The 10,957-nt window shown below is 53.9% G+C and overlaps 1 pseudogene; it reads right to left on the reverse strand.

Annotated features, from left to right (window-relative positions):
• Window positions 1-4,699: 4,699 nt before the first annotated feature.
• LOC119335646 overlaps window positions 4,700-10,957 on the reverse strand; it is a 14,782-nt pseudogene continuing 8,524 nt past the window's right edge.

Here is a 10,957-nt window from a genome sequence, read left to right on the forward strand (position 1 = left end):
TTACGCTTGGAGGAACGCCAGACGAAGAAGGTCAAGGCCCGGGTCCATCACACCGCCCTCGCCGCCGGGACGTGTCACGGGCCGCCGCAGCCTGCCCCACCCCAACCCCGCCCGCCGGCGCCACCGGGGTTCTTCCCCCTCCCGCCCACTCCGCCCGCACCTCCCGCTCCTCAGCAACAACAGCAGGGTGGGGGCGGCGGTCGCCGCAACCGGCGCCGTGGGGATGGGGGCGGCGGTCGCCCCCAATAGCAGCCGCATCAGCCGGGGTACGGGGGGCTCCACGGCAACATTAGCCCTCCCCGCCCTGGGTCGTCGGCCCTAACCCGTGGACTGGCGTGGTCCACGCTTACCACATGTCGGTCCCACAAGCTCTGGGCATCCTCGGGCCAAACCCGGCTAGCCCTCAGGCGCACCTCGCCGCCGCTCCTCACCAGGCGGGTGGGGGCGGCTACGCCACAGGTGGCTAGGCGCCCCTTCCGGCGGCCGCCTACCTCGGCTACGCGCTGCCGCCTGCGCCGGCTCAGCTCCCTCCGGCCCCATGGGATCCCGCCCTCCTCGCCGCGCTCCACTCGGCACCGTCTCCCTCCAACTACGGAGGTGGCGGTGATTGGTACATGGATATGGGGGCTATCGCCCGTATGACATCACACCCTAGTAACCTTGCCTCTTCCTTCCCGGTCACCACCTCGAACCGCATCACCTTCGGTGATGGTTCCTCCGTACCCATTACTCATGTTGGTCATAGTTTCTTTCCATCTAATTCTATGCCTATTAACATGTCTATTATTCTCGTCTCACCTAACCTAGTTAAAAACCTTGTCTCTGTTCATCGTCTTGCACGTGACAATCCTCTCACCGTTGAATTTGATGGTCTTGGTTTCTCTATGAAGGACGCCTGTACACGGATGGTACTCCACCGATGTGACAGCCCTGACGACTTGTACCCGGTGCACTCCGCCTCCACCTCCACCGCCATCGCCCTAGTCGCCCTCACCACTGGTGTCGATCTTTGGCATGCACGCTTGGGTCATCCCAAGTTCACCATCCTTCGCCAGTTCTCAAGAGTTTTTCATTTTCATGTAATAAATTCGACGAGCACACTTGTCATGCTTGTCGTCTCGGTAAACATGTTTGTCAACCGTTTAACGAGTCAAACACTATTTCTTCTTTTCCGTTTCAGTTAATCCATACTGATGTTTGGACATCTCCCGTTGCGAGCAACACGGTCTTCTTATATTATCTTGTTTTACTTGATGATTTCTCTCACTTTGTGTGGATGTTTCCGCTCTGTCGCAAGTCCTATGTTCTTGCCACTCTCACGGCCTTTTACTCCTACATCACCACCCAGTTCAGGCGTCCTATTCTCGCCCTTCAAACTGAACACGGAAAAGAGTTTGACAACACTGCCACTCATCACCTTCTCGCATCTCATGGCACTACCTTTCGTCTCACATGCCCATACACATCCCAGCAGAACGGCCGCGCCAAGCGGATCCTCCGCACTCTTAACGACTACGTCTGCATGTTGTTGTTTCACTCCAATGTGCCCCCTCGGTTCTGGCCCGATGCTCTCGCCACCGCCACCCTCCTAGTTAACATTAGGCCTTGTCGTCCTCGCTGGAACTACACCCCACACCAACTTCTCGTTGGTTCTCCTCCATCCTATGATGGTCTTCGCATCTTCGGATGCTTGTGTTATCCTAGCACCGCCTCCACTATACCACACAAACTCGCCCCTCGCTCCGTAGCATGTATCTTCCTAGGCTACCCTCCCAACACCAAAGGTTACCGGTGCTATGACCCCGTCTCCCACCGAGTGTACACCTCCTGACACGTGTACTTTGATGAGCGGGTTCTTCCTTTTCACCAGGTACCGCCTTCTGCAGAGGACTTGGTGCTCCATGATGGTGTCTCGAACGCGGACCCGATGTAGCCCCCGACACGGCCCCTACTAGCCCCGGCGCGGCTCCCGCAAGTGCCTCCTGGAGTGGCCTCGGCGCGCCCTCCCGTGGCGGCCCCCTTGCTACGGCCCCACTGTGGGCCCTCTGCTGCGGCCCCGGCTGTAGGCCCCTCGGCCTCGGTCCCGGCGCGGCCATGCATGGCCTCGGGTGGCCCTTCGGCTACCACCCCGCCGGGTGGCACGGCTAGCCCCGCCCAGGCCGGCTCCATCCCTCCGGCCGGTCACGGTCCCGCTGCGATGCCGGGAGCGACGGACCCTCCACCACCCCCGTCTGTTGCTCCTGCCGCAGTCGACCGACCTCCCGCTGGCATGACGACGCGGTCTCGCACCGGTATCTACCGCCCCAGCACGCGCTACGCCGCTGATGAGTACGCATGTGTGGTGTCGACATCATCCTCTCCACCGTCTCCCATCCCCTCGTCCGCATGCGCCGCCCTCCATGATCCACATTGGCTCACCGCAATGCGCGAGGAGTTTGATACGTTGCAGCACAACCGCACGTGGAATCTTGTGCCACGACCCCCTCACGCCAACGTCATCAGTGGCAAATGGGTGTTTCGCCACAAGACCAACCCGGACGATTCTCTCGAGCGCTACAAGGCTCGCTGGGTGGTCGCGGCTTCCACCAGCGCGCCAGAGTGGACTTCACCGACACATTCGCACTGGTCGTTAAACCAGGCACAATTCGTACGGTGCTTTAGCTGGCGGTCTCCCATGCCTGGCCTGTGCACCAGTTGGATGTCTCCAATGCTTTTTTGCACGGCCATCTCATGGAACGGGTCTTCTATGAGCAGCCGACTGGCTTCGTCGACACCGAGAATCCCGACCATGTATGCATGCTCTCTCAGTCCCTTTATGGACTGAAGCAGGCCCCTAGGGCATGGTACTAGCGTATGGCTGGGTTCTTATGGCAGCTTGGGTTTCACACAACCCGCTCCGACGTGTCTCTGTTCATCTATCATCAGGGCACTGCTACTGCGTACCTGCTACTCTATGTGGACGACATTATCCTGACGGCATCCTCGCCTGGGCTTCTTCAGTAGCTCACGGGTCGTCTTCATGACGAGTTTGCCCTCAAGGATCTGGGAGCGCTGCACTACTTCCTTGGCATTGAGGTCGTTCGCCGTGCCAACAGGTTCTATGTGCACTAGCAGAAGTACGCTCATGAGCTTCTTGAGCGCGTGGGTATGCTTAATTGCAAAACCGCGTCCGCGCCTGTTGACACCAAGGTGAAGGTTTCTGCCTTGGAGGGTTCTACCGCTCCATCATCGACGCCCTGCAGTATCTCACACTCACTCGGCCTGACTTGCAGTATGCAGTCCAGCAGGTGTGCCTCCACATGCACTCCCCGCGTGATTCTCATTGGACTCTGGTGAAGCGTATTCTTCAGTATATACACGACACTATGACCATGGGACTCACCCTGACGGCCTCCTCCTCCATTGACATGGTCGCCTACTCCGACGCTGATTGGGCTGGCTGCCCGGACACGTGTCGCTCTATGTCAGGCTATTGTGTCTACCTCGGGCCCTCGCTGGTATCGTCACCGTCTAAACGACAACCTACGGTCTCTCGCTCGAGTGCCGAGGCGGAGTATCGGGTAGTGGCTAATGCCGTTGCTGAGTGCTCTTGGCTCCGTCAGCTTCTTCAGGAGTTGCTTTGTGTGGTCCCTAAGGCCACGATCGTCTACTGTGACAACGTCTCCGCCGTATACCTCTCCGCCAACCCCGTCCACCATCGCCGTACGAAGCATATTGAGCTTGACATTCACTTCGTTCACGAGCAGGTGGCTCTCGGGAAGGTTCATATTTTGCACGTTCCTACCACACAGCAGTTTGCCGATGTCATGACTAAGGGACTAACGACCCCAGTCTTTGAGGAGTTTCTGTCCAGTCTCTGTGTCTCCGGCGACGCTTCGACTGCGGGGGGTGTTGAGAGTACGTTGTACACTGCATATGTATAGGACTAGGGTCTGTATTTATACCGTTGTATCTCTCTCCCCCCCTATATATTTGTACATCTTGGGAGACAAGTAGAGGCCGGTCCACCCTGTACCTATATATATGTGCACCATGCACACGATCAATGATTATCGATTCGTGCAATCTCATTCTTCCTAACTAACAGTAATGTCCGTGTCAAAACTCTGCCGCCGCATTTTTGCTGATATTTTCCCCTGGACTCAAGAGATGGAACTGTATGGCATTGGCAGATACAGTAGATGGGACCAAATAATTAACAGGAAGTTGGGAATACACGGTGACCAACTGGCTTCGGTCTGGCATCTTGAAACATAAAAACCAACGGGGTCAACCATATATTTCTTGATTGATCGAGATGCGTGAGCATGCATTCGTCACTCGCTTGCAGAGTACAGTAAAAAATATAGTATCTCATGGTCATTTAGGTTCAATACAAGCCCTTTTACAGTCTATAATCAATTTCTTTCATACCGGCTTGCTATGTATTATACCATCGGTTGGTATATACTCCCTCCGTTTCAAAATAAGTGTCTCAACTTTGTACTAACTCTAGTACAAAATTGTACTAAGCTTTAGACACTTATTCTGCGACGGAGGGAGTATATCACAAAACCGAATGAGAACCACATGATACATAGTAATAATCAGAATCGAAGAAAAATGAAACAAAATAAATACATTTAAAAGAACATTCATACCCTAAACAAAGGGATTTGTGTAACTCATGGAAGTTTCTGTGTCAGCGGGTCCGTCCGCTTTAATTCATGATACTGCTTGTAGTCTTCTTGATGAGGTCCCAAGCACTTCTCACATGTCTCTCCTCTTGAATTGATGACCCAACAGCGACCGAAGCATGAACTTATCACCAACCACCGTGTGCGCAAGATATGCCTTGCCAGTCTTGTTCAGATTCTCCATTAGCACACGGTTGACCTCATCGGCATCCTTCTCCGTCATGGCTCCACTTGCCTTGATCCTAAAGCACACAAGAGCGAAGTTTCTCAGTACGACCACCTCGAACCTGTCATTGGCACGGACAAAATCTTCAAACATCTTGGCCATGGCGACATCACTACGGATGTGCTCTTGGAGCTTTGCAGTACCATAAGTGTGCATGACCATCCAAAGCTTGAGCCCACGGAAGCGCCGACCGACGCCTACCAGCATGTCCTTAATTAAGATCAGTGACCTCACCGGACTCGGTAGCATCGTTCTTGAGGTACTCTGGGTTGGTCTCCAACGAGTCGCTTAGCCGATGAGCATCACGGACGTAAAGGCAGGTGCAATCGAGGCATGTGAGAAGCCATTTGTGTGGGCTCATGCTAATGGAGTCCACGCGCTCAACACCGTCAAGATGGTGGCGAAACTCCGGGCATATACATGCGCTGCCAGCGTAGGCAGCATCGACGTGGACCCATGCATTGAACATGGCGGCAATGTCTACGACGGCGCCCACCGGGTCGACAACATTGGAAGACGTGGTGCCCACCGTGGCACACACATATGTAGGCACAAGACCAGCGTCGGCATCAGCTTGCATTACCTCGAGAAGTTTGGTCGGATCGAGCGCGTAGTTAGTTTCCGGCCCCGTGGGGATGGAGCGGATGTTCGCAGGGTCGAAGCCTGCAAGGCGACACGCCTTTAAGACCGTGGAGTGGGTCTAGTCGGCAGCATATGTTGTGGTTCTAAGTCTGACAGTAGTGTAGGGGGTACTAAAGGAGAGGCAAGATCCTAGCTATGGAGTAGTTGTACACGCAAGAGTTTTACGAGTTCAGGCCCTTCTCGGAGGAAGTAACAGCCCTACGTCTCGGTGTCCGGAGGCGGTCGATTGGATTATATGCGTATGAGTTAGAGGGGTGCGAACCCTTTACATTGAGAAGGGGGGTGGCTTATATAGAGTTCGCCAGACCCCTCCGGCCCTCAGTTATGCAGGGTTTAAAGTACATTAAGACAGGGGGTTACTGGTAACGCCCACATAACGTGCTATGAAGACCATAAAGGCTACTTAATGACAGATCGTTGCGTGCAGAGTGACTCTAGATCTCCTGGCCGTCGAGTGGTTAGCTTCATGGTCGAGTGGTTATCTTCATGATCGAGTGTCCTCGAGTCAGTCGAGTGGAACACCTCTAGGTCGACTGACAGGTGGTTTCTTCTAGAGATGTCCTTGGGTAGGGTAGTTTGGACAGGTCCATGACCCTAGCCTAGGTACATAGCTTCATCATTAGCCCCTGAATGGATCGAGGTTTGAGTGGGGAAGGAGTTGAAAATTCTTCCGACCCATTTCTCGTGCTATGAGTATGTCTTGTCTAGGATCAATGAACTTTAGGTGACAACATCAACTTCTTTTTCAGTCGCCTTGATCCATTGTTTATATTTGTCAACTGAAGTTTTCGCTTGGAGATCTCCGAGAGACAGAGTGGGGGAGATCTGCCGCCTGACGAGCTGTTATGCAAGCCACGGATTTTGTGGGATTCGAATTTTGGGAAGCGCGCGGGACGGGGCGTAGCTGCAGCAATCGGATAGGATAAGGCAGGGAGGCCTCGATCTCCGCGCCACCTTTTTTGCCACGTATCGCGCGCGCGACTGTTGCGGGATTTGACAGGATCGTCCGGGCCTACATGTCAGCCACTCGGAAGCAGCCTTATATAAAGCGTCGGACGGGGGTTTTTCAACAGTGCGCCCTCATTCTCCCCTCTTCTCCAGATTTCTCCGCCGCGTTTGCTTCTGCCTCAGTGTCGCTGCTCCGTGCGTGCTTCGCCGGCGATGATGGTGAAGGAGAAGACGACGGCCCTGGAGCGGGCGAAGAAAGCGACGGCGAAGGCGAAGGGGAGGGGAACCAGTCGGAGTGGCTCTTCATCGAGGACCGGCCTGCCGCCGGGCTGGATCCAGGGCGACTGGATCCGCTCGACAATTAGTCAGGCGGATCTCGACGACCTGGCTGACGGAGGCCTGATCCCCCATGGATCGGCGCGGCTCCCAGGGAGGGAGTCAGAGCCGCAGCCTCAGGAGGGTGAGTGTGTTCTTCTGGCCACCCACGTCGACCGTGGGTTTTCTTTGCCGCCCCACCCTTTCTTCCGGGGGTTTCTGAATTTCTTTGGGGCACAACTCCACCACTTCACACCCAACACCATAGTGTACCCCGCCGCCTATGTGTCTTTGTGTGAGTGCTTCTTGGGTTGCCGGCCTCACTGGGGTCTCTTTAAGCACATCTTCACCTTTCGCTCCCAGACGGTGAAGAAGGCAAATCCGAGTGACGAGAGGACACATGTGATTCAGATGTGAGGGGCCTTGGGATCCAGTTGAGAGGGAAAAGTTCTTTTCCGACCATGGTTTTGCCCGACTCCGTCCGTGGGTGGCAGTCGACTTGGTTTTACTGCAAGGACCAGCCGACGCTAGGGCAGTCGACCGGCTCCCTCCCTTTTCCATGGAACGAGTGACGAAGCCCTCCTCTTTGAAGGTGGTCCTGGAGGAGAAGGCGCAGGTGAGGGTGCTGGTCAAGTGTGTCGTGCAGCTCATCCACGACGGGGTGACTGGTATGGACCTCCTGGAGGTCTTCCTCCGGCGGCGCATCTAGCCGCTCCAATTTTGAGATCATCCTATGTGGATGTATTCTGGAACTGAGGACACCACTCGGATCCACCTAGAGGAGATCGATGACGCCACGCTGGAGCGGTGGATGGGAAGCATTACGGGGAACAAGGACAACCCCCGAGGAGCCAGGAGGGTCGTTCCACTCAACCAATCATATGAAGTTGACAAGGTCCGATTCTGCATTTCCAACTGCGATTCTGTTTTTTCCATTCTGTCTGTTTGAAATCAACCGACTGACTTTTGTCTTGTTTGTTGTCTTCTAGGCCACAACTAAAATGTACTCGATGCCCAATGGGGCGCAGGAACAAGCCGAGGAGGGAGAGGCGAGTGGAGGTGAAAGTGGGGCGCAGGTGTGGCAATCTGACGGCGAGGGGGAAGAGGTTGAAGACGGCTCTAGTGAGGAGGAGGAGGAGGAAATGGAAGTCGATCCTCCTCGCACGGCAAGGAGATCCAAGCTCGCCCACGACCCCACGAAGGAGCGCGGCAAAGCGGTTGCGCCCGTTGTGCCGTCGACAAAGCGCCCTCGGACGGTCTCTCCGGGGCCGACTGAAAAAACGCCAAAGCATCCGCGGGCGGAGTCATCAAATCCGCCGAAGGCCTTGCCCAAGATGAAAATGGCCATTCCCACCATCTCTGGGTAACAGCAGGATTTGTGTTTCCTTGTTCAGCTCGAGCAAACTTCCGGTCGACTCATCGACTAACCGACTGGTTTCTGAAATCTGCAGTGCTGCTACCTCCGAGACCTCCACCAAGGACGGCGACCAAGAAATGGAAGATACTGTCACCTCCAACCCTGGTATGTTCTCCTGTAGTTTTCGCTTTTGGTCGATTGGATCTTCGTTTCCAACTCTGGATTTATCTTGCAGCTCCTCATCACGTCATTGATCTCCCTGATGACGATGACGAGGTGCCCCTGAGGGCGAGGAAGAATAGACAGGCCGCGGCTGGCAAGGCCACTCGGACTGCGTCAGCACCTGAGGTACTGGTTCAAGAAGGTGGCAACATCGCTCGGCATTCTGTGACCTTCGCTGTGCCGCTGACGAGTGCCCAGCCTTCGTCGTCGACTGCTGAACCGCCCTCCCTTTTCGCCACACACCACGTCCCAGAGGACCAGGCGGGCGCTGCTAAGGAGGCTATACGCCAGGCAGGGATTATGATGGAGTAGGTGAAGGCGATCCGGGAAGCCAACCAAGCGGCTTATGATGCAAGCTCAGCCCTTCAGAGCAATGTCCAGGTTAGTTGGTAACCGCCTATTCTGTTAGGATATGTTATCTGAAGATTTTCTTTCCAAAAATCTTTGTGTCTGTACACCCACTGGGGGATTGGGTTTGTAGACTGGTGGGGGCACGCTGAGTGCACCCACTGGGTGTAGTCCCCGAGACTATGGTGGACTGCTGGCAGTCGACTGTAGTCTTTGTAGTTGAAATTTCTTCACTCGGTCTGGTCGGACCATGTCGAGTGGAACATTAGGACCTGTGGGGGCACGCTGAGTGCACCCACAGGGTGTAGTCCCCGAGACTATGGTGGACTGCTGGTAGTCGACTGTAGTCTAAAGAACTCTCTCTTTCCTCTTTTTTTTGTAGATTATGATGAGACCATAATCTCTTTGTTCCTTTTGGTCGACTGATCGGATCAAGTCGACAAAACCAGTGGGGGCACGCTGAGTGCACCCACTGGGTGTAGTCCCCGAGACTACTGTTGAATATTTTGATTTGACTGTAGTCTTAGAAATGCTACGGTTTTCTCTTAGTTACTCGGAAGTAACATCTCTTTGATACCTGTCGACTGACTCTTTGCAGAAATCTTGCGAACTTGTGGCTTGTTACACTGAGTTGGAAAAGAAACATATCCAGCTCAACCTTGACTTGAAACTTGTTCAGGAGAACTTTCAGAAGGCGAAGGACGAGGCAAAAGGTATGATTGGTGAGAACTTGACGATTGTTTCCTTCCTTCTGCACATTATTGATTCTGACCTCCTTGTCATTTTGCAGAAAAAACGAAGGAGGCTCTGAAGAAGAAGGACCAGGAACATGCTGAAGCGCAGAAGGTGGCTCTGGACAAAAGAAGCTTGCGGAAGAGAAACTGACTTCAGTCGGCAAGCTTGAAGAAGAGAACGCCAACTTGAAAGCTTCTCTCGACGCAGCCAACAAGGAACTCAGCCGTCCGAAGAACGACAAGATTGCTCTAAGTGACAAGGCTAGTGAACTGGTGGGGAAGAAGAATGATCTGGAAGCTTATCTGGGAGGTCTCGCCAAGAAGTTGTTCCTCATGCTTGAAGGTAACCTTTCTCACTCGACTGACTTGTCACCGTTGATTTGTCGCGAAACTGCTGGTTTATGTTTGACTTATGTGTACAGAATTCTGCCAAAATTTTGAGGAGGAGACCAGTCGAGTGGAGACAAGCCTGGATCCCATCAACTCTCCTGTGAAGGATGACACTGCCATGAACGTGCTCCGACTGGAGTCACGAGTCGCTGGTGTGGTTGACTATCTTGCCCGACTGAAGGTTGCGGCGTCGCGAATCGACATGACACTCTAGCCAGGGGAGACGCTTTAGAACGACCTCGAGTCTTTGATGACTCGACTGAATGAAGTCCCAGGCCGAGTGCAAGAGTGGAAGAAGTCTTCTGCCAGGTGCGGTGCTGATGTAGCTCTGTCTTTAGTCCGTGTTCACTGCAAAGATGCACGAGAGGAAAAGTTGGCGTCCCTCAAGGTGACCAATACTAAGAAGCATGACTTCCGATCCTTCATGGAGACATTCATTGCTGCTGCCACTCGGATTGCTGATGGAATCGACCTGGACGAGTTCGTCGCGCCTTCCAGTCCTCCACCGGAGGAGTAAAAAAACTTCTATGCTTGATGCCTTAAATTTTCCTCAGAATGGCGAGTGGTTTTTGTAACCGATAAAATTTAACAGGCTCGATGCCTGAGCACTTCTGGATCCGTAGGATGCTATCTGAACTTGGGTTTGCGGTTGAGTATGTTTGCATTTGTCTTCGAACGAACATAGTTCTTCACTCGGAATATATTTTTGTGCTTGGGACATACTCTTGCAGGTTGGAGCACAGATTGCAGTCGACTTGCGTCCTTGCGTCCCAGGATGAAGAGCACATTTGTATTTGTGCTGAAGCTCGAAGGAGAAGGTAGCAGTCGACCTGCACCTTGTCGTCCTTGCGGGTCGGAAAGATTTTCGTACTTAGGCGAGTGCTGGACTGCAGCTAAGCCTCCGAGTGAAAGGCGGACTCACCACTCGGTAGGATTTCAAACACTTAGGCGAGTACTGGACTGCAGCTAAGCCTCCGAGTGCGAGGCAAACTCACCACCCGGTAGGATTTTAAACACTTAGGCGAGCACTAGACTGCAGCTAAGCCTCTGAGTGAGAGGCAGACTCACCACTCAGTAGGATTTTAAACACTTAGGCGAG

This window comes from Triticum dicoccoides, chromosome 7B (assembly GCF_002162155.2).
Source record: "Triticum dicoccoides isolate Atlit2015 ecotype Zavitan chromosome 7B, WEW_v2.0, whole genome shotgun sequence".
NCBI lineage: Eukaryota > Viridiplantae > Streptophyta > Magnoliopsida > Poales > Poaceae > Triticum > Triticum dicoccoides.